The sequence below is a fragment of the Lissotriton vulgaris genome, chromosome 8 (assembly GCF_964263255.1).
Source record: "Lissotriton vulgaris chromosome 8, aLisVul1.2, whole genome shotgun sequence".
NCBI lineage: Eukaryota > Metazoa > Chordata > Amphibia > Caudata > Salamandridae > Lissotriton > Lissotriton vulgaris.
In genome coordinates this window covers 1532020148-1532036867 of record NC_141696.1, presented here as the reverse complement: position 1 = coordinate 1532036867, position 16720 = coordinate 1532020148, and the positions used below count along the sequence as shown (strand labels likewise).

Sequence of the window (16720 nt, the reverse complement as noted above, 5' to 3'; positions counted from 1 at the left end):
CTATTTACCCATTGCACCAGTTAACTGGGGAATGATACAGGACTCCTTAAAACATATCTCTTCCATATGAGGTTAAAAATCCAGGTCCTGCATCTATTTTGTTAAATGGTTTAAATTAAAGTATGAAGACCACAGCTATAAGCAGGCCGAAATAGCTCAGTTGGGCGAGCGTTAGACTGAAGATCTAAAGGTCCCTGGTTCAATCCCGGGTTTCGGCACAGTTGAGAGGTTCCTTGCTTCTAACAAAATAGGTCTTGGGATCAGCTGTAGTTCTTTTTCTCTATTCATCAAATTTTTTCCAACTGATCTACAACACAATCAATTTAACATAGACTTTGCTTTATGTCCTCCTTCTAAACTTGCTTCCACCTCTCTTACCTTCAGGTTTGACAATGAATATTTCCCATTTCATGCTTTTTTGTAAAGTAAACTCTTGTCTGCATTACCTTCCACTTCCCCTTGAACACAGATGTCAGTAGTCAGATGACATTGCTTACCTACTCATGCCAAATATATCTGGGTAATATAGTGCTAGTCCATTCAGAGTTTGGAAAGGGGCGACCACTCGGTCCCCCCGAACGTATGGCAGAGTGCCTCGATCCCCCCGGGAAGCCATTTTTGGGCGGGAGGCGCGTCTCGGCTGGTATGCCCGAAGCGGCGTAGCCGGGGCGCGCTTTTTCCCGCCCTTGAGTGGGCTGGCCTAGACACGGACGCCGCCGGCCACGCCCTCGGGGCAGGCAGGGGCGGGTTTACGCCCGCCCTGAAGATGGATAAAAAGAGACGCAAGACCAGAAGACATCCTCTTGTTCCTGTGCTCTGAAGCTGCACCTCCCCGCTGCACGTGAGCTCGAGACGGAACGAAGAGCCAATTTTGAGCGTTTTAATCGTTCTTGTTTGTTTTTCAGTTACTTTGTTGGAGAATGCCGAAGAAGGTTGGAAAGCGCATGAATACCGACCAGATGCTGCAGGTTATCATGAAAGAGATGTCCGAGCTAAAGAAGCGGGTGGACAAGAATGAGGAAAGGGGTCCAAAACGTCCTTTGGCGGGAGCAGCCCCGGGAGGGAAAAACAAGAGGCCCAGGAGGGGGGCAACGGGAGAGGAGATCCCCGGTCCCAGTGCTCCGCTCGAGGCTCCAACTCCCGTGCCAGAGGAGGGGAATCCGATCACCCCCGTGTCCGAGGATGATATGCCGCCCGAGTTGGCAGCACAATTGGCAGCGTGGTTGGGAAAAGGTAACGAGGGCGCCACGGCTGTCGAAGCGCAGGAGCTGATTAAGCAATTGCGTGAGAAACGGGAAGCAGCCAAGGTGCCCGTGCCGGCTGCAGTGGGGGACAAGACACCAGGGACGGTTGCGACCACAGAGGCAGCGTCAGGTGCAGGTAAGCGGCCATTGCCGATCGCGAGGGATGAGTCAACACCCTCTCGGAGAGAAAAGTTGGGGCAACATGTTCCTTTGGCAATTAAGGAGAAGATTTGGGCGGGGGAGTATGTGAACATTTTTTCGTTACTTGTTGATCATTATGAGGTGGAGCATGTAAAGAGTCAGAAGGACCTCATGCATCCGAGTGTTTGGCGCGCAAAGATGGCCGCCTTTAAGGTGAATGAGAATATCGCCAATTGGGGCAATGCCTGGGGAATCTTTACATCAATCCTGGGGGAACGTAGGCCTGAGTTGCTTTCCGAGTTCCCAATCTACCAATCACGAATCATGGGGTACTCGACATCGCACCAGGGTAATCATTGGTTTTGTTACGATAATATGTTCAGAAAGGAAAAGGAGCATAATAAAAGTTTAACCTGGGATTGTTATGATGCCTTGACTTGGGATAAAATGAAGGAGTCAGGAATGTTGAAAATGCCGTTGGTAGGAAGTAATGTGGGTGAATCCTCCCGACAATATGCGGGGACGCCCTTTCGATCAGGTTCGGGGGCCGACGATCACTCGAAACCTACCGGCAATACCGGAAGGAAGGGTTTCTGTTTTAATTACAACAGAGGAAAATGTACGAGACCGCAGGGATCGTGTAAATTCAAACATGAATGTAGTAGTTGTGGGTCGTCCCATCCTGAGACCTCGTGCAGAGCCAGAACGGGTGATAACGGGGGGAGAGGAGGTGCCAAACAGGTCTAATATAGTCCGAGGGGCGCCTTTACCCACTCCCATTGATACCCTGGCAATGATCCCTTGGCTCAGTGATTACCCGGATCGTACTTCTGCTGGGGTGCTGCGAAACGGTTTTTCGTATGGTTTCCGCATCCCGGTAGGGGACTTTCAGGGTGTGGATAAGTGTAAAAACCAACTTTCCGTCTTGCAGCATACAACCGTAGTACGGGATAAGATCCGGAAAGAGGTGACTCGAGGTCGGGTCGCTGGCCCGTTTAGTCTACCCCCAGTCCAGAATTTTGTTTGTTCTCCCTTAGGGGTAGTCCCCAAGAAAGACCCTGGAGAGTTCCGACTAATTCATAATTTATCAGCTCCACGAGGTCTTTCCGTAAATGAGGCAATCGATCCAGAAGTGTGTTCGGTGCGGTACGCATCCTTCGATGAGGCCGTAGCCATTTTGAATCGCCTGGGGCCCGGGGCGCTGATGGCGAAATCAGATATCGAGTCAGCGTTCCGATTGCTCCCGGTACACCCAGACGACCAGCGTCTCCTAGGTTTCATGTTTCAGGGTTGTTATTACATGGATAGGTGTATGCCAATGGGGTGTTCTATATCCTGTGCTTATTTCGAGAAATTCAGTAGTTTTCTACAATGGGTTTTCACAAAGAAAACGGGTTTCCAAGATGTAATGCACTACCTTGATGATTTCTTATTTCTTGGGGCAGCCGGGGGTCTTGAATGTGGCCGGGCCTTGGCCGAATTTTGTGTGTTGATGAAACAGTTAGGTGTGCCATTGGCGCCGGGTAAAACAGTGGGTCCTACGACTTGCCTCGAGTTTCTGGGGATCGAGTTGGACTCCATTGAGGGGTGTTTCCGTTTGCCAGCCGAGAAAGTCTTGAAGTTCAGGGCTGCGCTGCAACTGTGTATAAATGCATCAAAAGTTACGCTGCAACAATTACAGCAGGTGGTGGGACAGTTGAATTTTGCCCTGAGGGTAATACCAATGGCCCGCCCCTTTTCCCGTTCAATTGCCCAAGCGATGGTCGGCCTTAAAGAAGGCCATCATCGCACGAGACTATCGGCCGAGATCCGCCAGGACATGCGTATTTGGTTAGCATTCTTGGCGGATTTCAATGGTAGAATCGTCTGGAATAAACCAGCCGTGTCTTCTGAGGAGCTGGGGCTATGGACAGATTCTGCGGGAAGCATAGGTTTTGGCGCCATTTTCGGCACGAAATGGTCGGCACAAAGATGGCCGACTTGGTGGCATGAGAGGGGTCTGACGAGTAATATTGCTTTCCTCGAACTGTTTCCCATCTTGGTGGCCTTGAGAACATGGCCCGATGGGTTCAAAAATCACTCGGTCATATTTTGGTCGGACAATATGACCGTGGTCGAGTGCATCAATAGTCAGGCAGCACGTTGTAAACTGATCTTAAGACTGCTTAAAGAAATTGTGTTACTATGTATGCAATTGAACGTGCTATTCAGAGCAAAACATGTGCCAGGGGTGATGAATCAGGCAGCTGACGCACTGTCTCGTTTTCAAATGCAGGCTTTTTCGGGTTTCCTTCCCTCAGCGGACCCGGAGCCGGCACCCTTTACCGAAGCTCTCTGGTCTCTCGGTGCCCCGAACTTCGTCACCTCGTGGGAGAGAGTCTAGCACCAAGGACGAGGAAGGCATATGAAGGGGCGTTTCGGGCCTATTTAGCCTTTTTGGGGAGTGATAGAGAGCAACTTTGGGGTCATGAGGAATGGGTGGTGAATTTCCTGATGTCCTTACGTAGGGCTGGGAAATCGGTGGCTACGGCCCAGAGGCATCGTGCTGCCATTTCCTTTATTGCCAGAGCACACGCTATCCAGGACCCAACAGCGTCTTTCGTTGTACAGAAAGCGCTGCGTGGGTGGCAACGCCTTGAGGGTCGCAGAGTAGATGAAAGGCGCCCGATAGGTTTGGATAGATTGTCCCAGTTGTTGGCTACACTTCCTGCCACATGTTCATCTCAGTTTGAGGCAGTGCTGTTCCGAGCCACGTTTACGCTAACATTTCACGGAGCAATGCGAGTAAGCGAACTAGTTGCAAGGAACAAACTGGATGTGGCGGGGGGTTTGTGCCGGGAACATGTTCAGATCAGGGGAGAAACGATGACTGTCTCCTTTGTAAAGTCTAAGACTGACCAAGATGGGATGGGTGACTGCGTCGTCGTACGCAGGATTCCTGGGTCCTCCATATGTCCGGTAAAGTGTTTAGAGGATTACCTAGCACGAAGGGTGGCATCATGGGGGGGGACTTTGTTAAGACACGCGGACGCCACCCCACTGACGAAATTTCAGTTTCAGCGGGTGCTTGCGATGTCAGTTGCCGCTGCGGGCTTGAACCCGGGCGAATTTGGGACCCATTCCTTTCGGATAGGGGCTGCTACGGAAGCTACAGCCAGGGGTCTTGATGTTGAGCAAGTGAAACGAATGGGGCGTTGGTCCTCCAATTGTTATAAAAGATATGTGCGGTTGCACATGTTGTGAAGCTGTAATTATGTACTTTTTACTCACGCTTCTTGTTTTTTGTTTGGTTTCAGTTACGCAAGCCTACGAGGCGGGGCGGACTATGCAGTCGACCCTACACCGGGCCAGCGGTCAGACATCACCGGCTGTGAAAAAGGAGGTGTGGGTCGTGGGCCACTCATACGTGAGGCGTGCCGCGGACGTATTCAAAGCAGGTGATATGATTCACGTAGCTGGGGAATACGGGTACAGGATGTCCTTCTACGGAAGGGGCGGTCTCTGTATTGACCAGTTTCAAACATTCTTTGAGGGTTTGTTAGGGCGGACAAGGTCACCGCCGTCTATAGTAATAGTGCATGTTGGGGGCAATGATTTGGTCACCATCGGTAGACGACTACTCCTGGAGGCAATGCTTTCCACTGTAAGTTGGTTGGCGAGGAGAGTTCCGGGGTGCACAATTGCATGGTCCCATTTGATTCCACGAAAGGTGTGGCGGGGGGCTATCTCTATACCTGCTTTGAATCACTCTGTTAGAAAGCTTAACAATAAAGTGAGTAGGTTGTTCCGTTCCAGGACATTGCATTCTATTTCTCATAGCTGTATTAATGATGACAGGATGTATTCGGGGGATGGTGTGCATTTGTCTTGGGTGGGGAATGAGTTGTTCTTAGGGGACCTCTTAGCATGGTTGAAATCTTTGAAACATGACCTTTAGGTAGGAGTTTTTTGGGGGGTCCGGATAGCCGGTCAACTATCCGGCCTGTGGCGGTAAGGTCATGATCGGTGAGCACTAATTGGAAGATCCCTATGAGTGGGCGTCACCCAACACGGATGGGAGCGCTCGGGGGAGGTGGCCTTTGGCCCCTCAACGGGGAGGCGGTCCCTTCTAAGGATGGGTCGCCGGAAGAAGAGGAAAGGCGGTCAAGGCCCCTTCCTGTGTAGGAGGGGTTACAGCCCCCTCCTGGGGAATTTCCCGGGGCCAGTGACATCTGCGACGGCAGATGCGGTAAGTTGTGTGGGGTTGGGGGGAGGTCTACGATACCTTCTAGATACCTCACACGAGTCTTCGAACGACCTTTAACTGGCGTCGAGTTGATAAGTGCCCCCGTCAAGACAAGGGAAATTGTAGTAGTTGCACGTGAGTACGCCTCAGTGCTGTCGCCCCTCCCAAGTGGGCGGGGTATGTCTGGTTAGGGATCTTGACACCGGTTACGACCTTGCCGTTGGCCCTTAAACGTTAGGATGTACAATTTCAATATTTCAAGTAAATGTTTTGTAGGATGTTAGATCGGCTAGGAGAACCTCTGTATTAGAGAATCTGTTAAGGTTAGCCAAACATCGCAGTGTGGTATGAAATTGTACATTAATGTTTAAATGTTTTAATTTTTTGTTTTAATAAATACGGCCGGGAGGGTCACTCCCTCCCACTTCCAAAAAACTTCAAGAACTGTTTCCGGTTTCCCTCATTTGGGGATTGTGTTGAGAGGGGGTGGCGGGTATCTCAGCCATAAAAAAAACAACTACCTAAACTGGATCCAAAAAATGCTATTTACCCATTGCACCAGTTAATTGCGGAATGATACAGGACTCCTTAAAACATATCTCTACCATATGAGGATAAAAATCCAGGTCCTGCATCTATTTTGTTAAATGGTTTAAATTAAAGTATGAAGACCACAGCTATAAGCAGGCCGAAATAGCTCAGTTGGGAGAGCGTTAGACTGAAGCTCTAAAGGTCCCTGATTCAATCCCGGGTTTCGGCACAGTTGAGAGGTTCCTTGCTTCTAACAAAATAGGTCTTGGAATCAGCTGTAGTACTTTTTCTCTATTCATCAAATTTTTTCCAACTGATCTACAACACAATCAATTTAACATAGACTTTGATTTATGTCCTCCTTCTAAACTTGCTTCCACCTCTCTTACCTTCAGGTTTGACAATGAATATTTCCCATTTCATGCTTTTTTGTAAAGTAAACTCTTGTCTGCATTACCTTCCACTTCCCCTTGAACACAGATGTCAGTAGTCAGATGACATTGCTTACCTACTCATGCCAAATATATCTGGGTAATATAGTGCTAGTCCATTCAGAGTTAAAAAAACAACTACCTAACCTGGATCCCAAAAATGCTATTCACCCATTGCACCAGTTAATTGCGGAATGATACAGGACTCCTTAAAACATATCTCACCATATGAGGTTAAAAATCCAGGTCCTGCATCTATTTTGTTAAATGGTTTAAATTAAAGTATGAAGACCACAGCTATAAGCAGGCCAAAATAGCTAAGCTGGGAGAGCGTTAGACTGAAGATCTAAAGGTCCCTGGTTCAATCCCGGGTTTCGGCACAGTTGAGAGGTTCCTTGCTTCTAACAAAATAGGTCTTGGAATCAGCTGTAGTACTTTTTTCTCTATCAACATTTTTATCAACTGATCTACAAAATGATCAATTCAACATAGACTTTGCTTTCTGTCCTCCTTTTAAACTTTCTTCCACCTATCTTGCCTTCAGGTTTGACTATGAATGTTTTCCATTTTGTCCTTTTTTGTAAAGTAAACTCTTGTCTGCATCACATTCCACTTCCCCTTGAACACAGATGTCAGTAGTCAGATGACATTGCTTACCTACTCATGCCAAATATATCTGGGTAATATAGTGCTAGTCCATTCAGAGTTAAAAAAAACAACTACCTAACCTGGATCCCAAAAATGCTATTTACCCATTGCACCAGTTAACTGGGGAATGATACAGGACTCCTTAAAACATATCTCTACCATATGAGGTTAAAAATCCAGGTCCTGCATCTATTTTGTTAAATGGTTCAAATTAAAGTATGAAGACCCCAGCTATCAGAAGGCTGAAATAGCTCAGTTGGCCGAGCGTTAGACTGAAGATCTAAAGGTCCCTGGTTGAATCCCGGGTTTCGGCACAGTTGAGAGGTTCCTTGCTTCTAACAAAATAGGTCTTGGGATCAGCTGTAGTTCTTTTTCTCTATTCATCAAATTTTTTCCAACTGATCTACAACACAATCAATTTAACATAGACTTTGCTTTATGTCCTCCTTCTAAACTTGCTTCCACCTCTCTTACCTTCAGGTTTGACAATGAATATTTCCCATTTCATGCTTTTTTGTAAAGTAAACTCTTGTCTGCATTACCTTCCACTTCCCCTTGAACACAGATGTCAGTAGTCAGATGACATTGCTTACCTACTCATGCCAAATATATCTGGGTAATATAGTGCTAGTCCATTCAGAGTTAAAAAAAACAACTACCTAACCTGGATCCAAAAAATGCTATTTACCCATTGCACCAGTTAATTGCGGAATGATACAGGACTCCTTAAAACATATCTCTACCATATGAGGTTAAAAATCCAGGTCCTGCATCTATTTTGTTAAATGGTTTAAATTAAAGCATGAAGACCACAGGTATAAGCAGGCCGAAATAGCTCAGTTGGGAGAGCGTTAAACTGAAGATCTAAAGGTCCCTGGTTCAATCCCGGGTTTCGGCACAGTTGAGAGGTTCCTTGCTTCTAACAAAATAGGTCTTGGAATCAGCTGTAGTACTTTTTCTCTATTCATCAAATTTTTTCCAACTGATCTACAACACAATCAATTTAACATAGACTTTGCTTTATGTCCTCCTTCTAAACTTGCTTCCACCTCTCTTACCTTCAGGTTTGACAATGAATATTTCCCATTTCATGCTTTTTTGTAAAGTAAACTCTTGTCTGCATTACCTTCCACCTCCCCTTGAATACAGATGTCAGTAGTCAGATGACATTGCTTACCTACTCATGCCAAATATATCTGGATCCCAAAAATGCTATTTACCCATTGCACCAGTTAATTGCGGAATGATACAGGACTCCTTAAAACATATCTCACCATATGAGGTTAAAAATCCAGGTCCTGCATCTATTTTGTTAAATGGTTTAAATTAAAGTATGAAGACCACAGCTATAAGCAGGCCGAAATAGCTAAGTTGGGAGAGCGTTAGACTGAAGATCTAAAGGTCCCTGGTTCAATCCCGGGTTTCGGCACAGTTGAGAGGTTCCTTGCTTCTAACAAAATAGATCTTGGAATCAGCTGTAGTACTTTTTTCTCAATCAACATTTTTATCAACTGATCTACAAAATGATCAATTCAACATAGACTTTGCTTTCTGTCCTCCTTTTAAACTTTCTTCCACCTATCTTGCCTTCAGGTTTGACTATGAATGTTTTCCATTTCGGCCTTTTTTGTAAAGTAAACTCTTGTCTGCATCACATTCCACTTCCCCTTGAACACAGATGTCAGTAGTCAGATGACATTGCTTACCTACTCATGCCAAATATATCTGGGTAATATAGTGCTAGTCCATTCAGAGTTAAAAAAACAACTACCTAACATGGATCCCAAAAATGCTATTTACCCATTGCACCAGTTAACTGGGGAATGATACAGGACTCCTTAAAACATATCTCTACCATATGAGGTTAAAAATCCAGGTCCTGCATCTATTTTGTTAAATGGTTCAAATTAAAGTATGAAGACCCCAGCTATGAGAAGGCCGAAATAGCTCAGTTGGGAGAGCGTTAGACTGAAGATCTAAAGGTCCCTGGTTCAATCCCGGGTTTCGGCACTGTTGAGAGGTTCCTTGCTTCTAACAAAATAGGTCTTGGAATCAGCTGTAGTACTTTTTTCTCTATCAACATTTTTATCAACTGATCTACAAAATGATCAATTCAACATAGACTTTGCTTCTGTCCTCCTTTTAAACTTTCTTCCACCTATCTTGCCTTCAGGTTTGACAATGAATGTTTCCCATTCGTCCTTTTTTGTAAAGTAAACTCTTGTCTGCATCACATTCCACTTCCCCTTGAACACAGATGTCAGTAGTCAGATGACATTGCTTACCTACTCATGCCAAATATATCTAGGTAATATAGTGCTAGTCCATTCAGAGTTAAAAAAACAACTACCTAACCTGGATCCCAAAAATGCTATTTACCCATTGCACCAGTTAACTGGGGAATGATACAGGACTCCTTAAAACATATCTCTACCATATGAGGTTAAAAATCCAGGTCCTGCATCTATTTTGTTAAATGGTTCAAATTAAAGTATGAAGACCCCAGCTATCAGAAGGCCGAACTAGCTCAGTTGGCAGAGCGTTAGACTGAAGATCTAAAGGTCCCTGGTTCAATCCCCGGTTTCGGCACAGTTGAGAGGTTCCTTGCTTCTAACAAAATAGGTCTTGGGATCAGCTGTAGTTCTTTTTCTCTATTCATCAAATTTTTTCCAACTGATCTACAACACAATCAATTTAACATAGACTTTGCTTTATGTCCTCCTTCTAAACTTGCTTCCACCTCTCTTACCTTCAGGTTTGACAATGAATATTTCCCATTTCATGCTTTTTTGTAAAGTAAACTCTTGTCTGCATTACCTTCCACTTCCCCTTGAACACAGATGTCAGTAGTCAGATGACATTGCTTACCTACTCATGCCAAATATATCTGGGTAATATAGTGCTAGTCCATTCAGAGTTAAAAAAACAACTACCTAACCTGGATCCAAAAAATGCTATTTACCCATTGCACCAGTTAATTGCGGAATGATACAGGACTCCTTAAAACATATCTCTACCATATGAGGTTAAAAATCCAGGTCCTGCATCTATTTTGTTAAATGGTTTAAATTAAAGTATGAAGACCACAGCTATAAGCAGGCCGAAATAGCTCAGTTGGGCGAGCGTTAGACTGAAGATCTAAAGGTCCCTGGTTCAATCCCGGGTTTCAGCACAGTTGAGAGGTTCCTTGCTTCTAACAAAATAGGTCTTGGAATCAGCTGTAGTACTTTTTTCTCTATCAACATTTTTATCAACTGATCTACAAAATGATCAATTCAACATAGACTTTGCTTTCTGTCCTCCTTTTAAACTTTCTTCCACCTATCTTGCCTTCAGGTTTGACAAAAAATGTTTCCCATTTCGTCCTTTTTTGTAAAGTAAACTCTTGTCTGCATCACATTCCACTTCCCCTTGAACACAGATGTCAGTAGTCAGATGACATTGCTTACCTACTCGTGCCAAATATATCTAGGTAATATAGTGCTAGTCCATTCAGAGTTAAAAAAACAACTACCTAACCTGGATCCCAAAAATGCTATTTACCTATTGCACCAGTTAACTGGGGAATGATACAGGCCTCCTTAAAACATATCTCTACCATATGAGGTTAAAAATCCAGGTCCTGCATCTATTTTGTTAAATGGTTTAAATTAAAGTATGAAGACCCCAGCTATAAGCAGGCCGAAATAGCTCAGCTGGGAGAGCGTTAGACTGAAGATCTAAAGGTCCCTGGTTCAATCCTGGGTTTCGGCACAGTTGAGAGGTTCCTTGCTTCTAACAAAATAGGTCTTGGAATCAGCTGTAGTACTTTTTCTCTATTCATCAAATTTTTTCCAACTGATCTACAACACAATCAATTTAACATAGACTTTGCTTTATGTCCTCCTTCTAAACTTGCTTCCACCTCTCTTACCTTCAGGTTTGACAATGAATATTTCCCATTTCATGCTTTTTTGTAAAGTAAACTCTTGTCTGCATTACCTTCCACTTCCCCTTGAACACAGATGTCAGTAGTCAGATGACATTGCTTACCTACTCATGCCAAATATATCTGGGTAATATAGTGCTAGTCCATTCAGAGTTAAAAAAACAACTACCTAACCTGGATCCCAAAAATGCTATTTACCCATTGCACCAGTTAATTGCGGAATGATACAGGACTCCTTAAAACATATCTCACCATATGAGGTTAAAAATCCAGGTCCTGCATCTATTTTGTTAAATGGTTTAAATTAAAGTATGAAGACCACAGCTATAAGCAGGCCAAAATAGCTAAGCTGGGAGAGCGTTAGACTGAAGATCTAAAGGTCCCTGGTTCAATCCCGGGTTTCGGCACAGTTGAGAGGTTCCTTGCTTCTAACAAAATAGGTCTTGGAATCAGCTGTAGTACTTTTTTCTCTATCAACATTTTTATCAACTGATCTACAAAATGATCAATTCAACATAGACTTTGCTTTCTGTCCTCCTTTTAAACTTTCTTCCACCTATCTTGCCTTCAGGTTTGACTATGAATGTTTTCCATTTTGTCCTTTTTTGTAAAGTAAACTCTTGTCTGCATCACATTCCACTTCCCCTTGAACACAGATTTCAGTAGTCAGATGACATTGGTTACCTACTCATGCCAAATATATCTGGGTAATATAGTGCTAGTCCATTCAGAGTTAAAAAAACAACTACCTAACCTGGATCCCAAAAATGCTATTTACCCATTGCACCAGTTAACTGGGGAATGATACAGGACTCCTTAAAACATATCTCTACCATATGAGGTTAAAAATCCAGGTCCTGCATCTATTTTGTTAAATGGTTTAAATTAAAGTATGAAGACCCCAGCTATAAGCAGGCTGAAATAGCTCAGCTGGGAGAGCGTTAGACTGAAGATCTAAAGGTCCCTGGTTCAATCCTGGGTTTCAGCACAGTTGAGAGGTTCCTTGCTTCTAACAAAATAGGTCTTGGAATCAGCTGTAGTACTTTTTCTCTATTCATCAAATTTTTTCCAACTGATCTACAACACAATCAATTTAACATAGACTTTGCTTTATGTCCTCCTTCTAAACTTGCTTCCACCTCTCTTACCTTCAGGTTTGACAATGAATATTTCCCATTTCATGCTTTTTTGTAAAGTAAACTCTTGTCTGCATTACCTTCCACTTCCCCTTGAACACAGATGTCAGTAGTCAGATGACATTGCTTACCTACTCATGCCAAATATATCTGGGTAATATAGTGCTAGTCCATTCAGAGTTAAAAAAAACAACTACCTAACCTGGATCCCAAAAATGCTATTTACCCATTGCACCAGTTAATTGCGGAATGATACAGGACTCCTTAAAACATATCTCACCATATGAGGTTAAAAATCCAGGTCCTGCATCTATTTTGTTAAATGGTTTAAATTAAAGTATGAAGACCACAGCTATAAGCAGGCCAAAATAGCTAAGCTGGGAGAGCGTTAGACTGAAGATCTAAAGGTCCCTGGTTCAATCCCGGATTTCGGCACAGTTGAGAGGTTCCTTGCTTCTAACAAAATAGGTCTTGGAATCAGCTGTAGTACTTTTTTCTCTATCAACATTTTTATCAACTGATCTACAAAATGATCAATTCAACATAGACTTTGCTTTCTGTCCTCCTTTTAAACTTTCTTCCACCTATCTTGCCTTCAGGTTTGACTATGAATGTTTTCCATTTTGTCCTTTCTTGTAAAGTAAACTCTTGTCTGCATCACATTCCACTTCCCCTTGAACACAGATTTCAGTAGTCAGATGACATTGCTTACCTACTCATGCCAAATATATCTGGGTAATATAGTGCTAGTCCATTCAGAGTTAAAAAAACAACTACCTAACCTGGATCCCAAAAATGCTATTTACCCATTGCACCAGTTAACTGGGGAATGATACAGGACTCCTTAAAACATATCTCTACCATATGAGGTTAAAAATTCAGGTCCTGCATCTATTTCGTTAAATGGTTCAAATTAAAGTATGAAGACCCCAGCTATCAGAAGGCCGAAATAGCTCAGTTGGCCGAGCGTTAGACTGAAGATCTAAAGGTCCCTGGTTCAATCCCGGGTTTCGGCACAGTTGAGAGGTTCCTTGCTTCTAACAAAATAGGTCTTGGGATCAGCTGTAGTTCTTTTTCTCTATTCATCAAATTTTTTCCAACTGATCTACAACACAATCAATTTAACATAGACTTTGCTTTATGTCCTCCTTCTAAACTTGCTTCCACCTCTCTTACCTTCAGGTTTGACAATGAATATTTCCCATTTCAAGCTTTTTTGTAAAGTAAACTCTTGTCTGCATTACCTTCCACTTCCCCTTGAACACAGATGTCAGTAGTCAGATGACATTGCTTACCTACTCATGCCAAATATATCTGGGTAATATAGTGCTAGTCCATTCAGAGTTAAAAAAACAACTACCTAACCTGGATCCAAAAAATGCTATTTACCCATTGCACCAGTTAATTGCGGAATGATACAGGACTCCTTAAAACATATCTCTACCATATGAGGTTAAAAATCCAGGTCCTGCATCTATTTTGTTAAATGGTTTAAATTAAAGTATGAAGACCACAGCTATAAGCAGGCCAAAATAGCTCAGTTGGGAGAGCGTTAGACTGAAGATCTAAAGGTCCCTGGTTCAATCCCGGGTTTCGGCACAGTTGAGAGGTTCCTTGCTTCTAACAAAATAGGTCTTGGAATCAGCTGTAGTACTTTTTCTCTATTCATCAAATTTTTTCCAACTGATCTACAACACAATCAATTTAACATAGACTTTGCTTTATGTCCTCCTTCTAAACTTGCTTCCACCTCTCTTACCTTCAGGTTTGACAATGAATATTTCCCATTTCATGCTTTTTTGTAAAGTAAACTCTTGTCTGCATTACCTTCCACCTCCCCTTGAATACAGATGTCAGTAGTCAGATGACATTGCTTACCTACTCATGCCAAATATATCTGGGTAATATAGTGCAAGTCCATTCAGAGTTAAAAAAACAACTACCTAACCTGGATCCCAAAACTGCTATTTGCCCATTGCACCAGTTAATTGCGGAATGATACAGGACTCCTTAAAACATATCTCTACCATATGAGGTTAAAAATCCAGGTCCTGCATCTATTTTGTTAAATGGTTTAAATTAAAGTATGAAGACCACAGCTATAAGCAGGCCGCAATAGCTCAGTTGGGAGAGCGTTAGACTGAAGATCTAAAGGTCCCTGGTTCAATCCCGGGTTTCGGCACAGTTCAGAGGTTCCTTGCTTCTAACAAATTAGGTCTTGGAATCAGCTGTAGTACTTTTTTCTCTATCAACATTTTTATCAACTGATCTACAAAATGATCAATTCAACATAGACTTTGCTTTCTGTCCTCCTTTTAAACTTCCTTCCACCTATCTTGCCTTCAGGTTTGACAATGAATGTTTCCCATTTCGTCCTTTTTTGTAAAGTAAACTCTTGTCTGCATCACATTCCACTTCCCCTTGAACACAGATGTCAGTAGTCAGATGACATTGCTTACCTACTCATGCCAAATATATCTGGGTAATATAGTGCTAGTCCATTACGAGTTAAAAAAACAACTACCTAACCTGGATCCCAAAAATGCTATTTACCCATTGCACCAGTTAACTGGGGAATGATACAGGACTCCTTAAAACATATCTCTTCCATATGAGGTTAAAAATCCAGGTCCTGCATCTATTTTGTTAAATGGTTTAAATTAAAGTATGAAGACCACAGCTATAAGCAGGCCGAAATAGCTCAGTTGGGCGAGCGTTAGACTGAAGATCTAAAGGTCCCTGGTTCAATCCCGGGTTTCGGCACAGTTGAGAGGTTCCTTGCTTCTAACAAAATAGGTCTTGGGATCAGCTGTAGTTCTTTTTCTCTATTCATCAAATTTTTTCCAACTGATCTACAACACAATCAATTTAACATAGACTTTGCTTTATGTCCTCCTTCTAAACTTGCTTCCACCTCTCTTACCTTCAGGTTTGACAATGAATATTTCCCATTTCATGCTTTTTTGTAAAGTAAACTCTTGTCTGCATTACCTTCCACTTCCCCTTGAACACAGATGTCAGTAGTCAGATGACATTGCTTACCTACTCATGCCAAATATATCTGGGTAATATAGTGCTAGTCCATTCAGAGTTAAAAAAACAACTACCTAACCTGGATCCCAAAAATGCTATTTACCCATTGCACCAGTTAATTGCGGAATGATACAGGACTCCTTAAAACATATCTCACCATATGAGGTTAAAAATCCAGGTCCTGCATCTATTTTGTTAAATGGTTTAAATTAAAGTATGAAGACCACAGCTATAAGCAGGCCAAAATAGCTAAGCTGGGAGAGCGTTAGACTGAAGATCTAAAGGTCCCTGGTTCAATCCCGGGTTTCGGCACAGTTGAGAGGTTCCTTGCTTCTAACAAAATAGGTCTTGGAATCAGCTGTAGTACTTTTTTCTCTATCAACATTTTTATCAACTGATCTACAAAATGATCAATTCAACATAGACTTTGCTTTCTGTCCTCCTTTTAAACTTTCTTCCACCTATCTTGCCTTCAGGTTTGACTATGAATGTTTTCCATTTTGTCCTTTCTTGTAAAGTAAACTCTTGTCTGCATCACATTCCACTTCCCCTTGAACACAGATTTCAGTAGTCAGATGACATTGCTTACCTACTCATGCCAAATATATCTGGGTAATATAGTGCTAGTCCATTCAGAGTTAAAAAAACAACTACCTAACCTGGATCCCAAAAATGCTATTTACCCATTGCACCAGTTAACTGGGGAATGATACAGGACTCCTTAAAACATATCTCTACCATATGAGGTTAAAAATTCAGGTCCTGCATCTATTTCGTTAAATGGTTCAAATTAAAGTATGAAGACCCCAGCTATCAGAAGGCCGAAATAGCTCAGTTGGCCGAGCGTTAGACTGAAGATCTAAAGGTCCCTGGTTCAATCCCGGGTTTCGGCACAGTTGAGAGGTTCATTGCTTCTAACAAAATAGGTCTTGGGATCAGCTGTAGTTCTTTTTCTCTATTCATCAAATTTTTTCCAACTGATCTACAACACAATCAATTTAACATAGACTTTGCTTTATGTCCTCCTTCTAAACTTGCTTCCACCTCTCTTACCTTCAGGTTTGACAATGAATATTTCCCATTTCATGCTTTTTTGTAAAGTAAACTCTTGTCTGCATTACCTTCCACTTCCCCTTGAACACAGATGTCAGTAGTCAGATGACATTGCTTACCTACTCATGCCAAATATATCTGGGTAATATAGTGCTAGTCCATTCAGAGTTAAAAAAACAACTACCTAACCTGGATCCAAAAAATGCTATTTACCCATTGCACCAGTTAATTGCGGAATGATACAGGACTCCTTAAAACATATCTCTACCATATGAGGTTAAAAATCCAGGTCCTGCATCTATTTTGTTAAATGGTTTAAATTAAAGTATGAAGACCACAGCTATAAGCAG

At 42.7% G+C, this 16720-nt stretch overlaps 1 non-coding gene across 1 annotated transcript; it reads left to right on the top strand.

The window, feature by feature from the left end:
• The first annotated feature begins 9157 nt into the window (after positions 1-9157).
• Positions 9158-9230, top strand: TRNAF-GAA (transfer RNA phenylalanine (anticodon GAA)). The gene has a single exon. It is a non-coding gene; the product is annotated as a tRNA-Phe (tRNA).
• The last annotated feature ends 7490 nt before the right edge of the window (positions 9231-16720 follow it).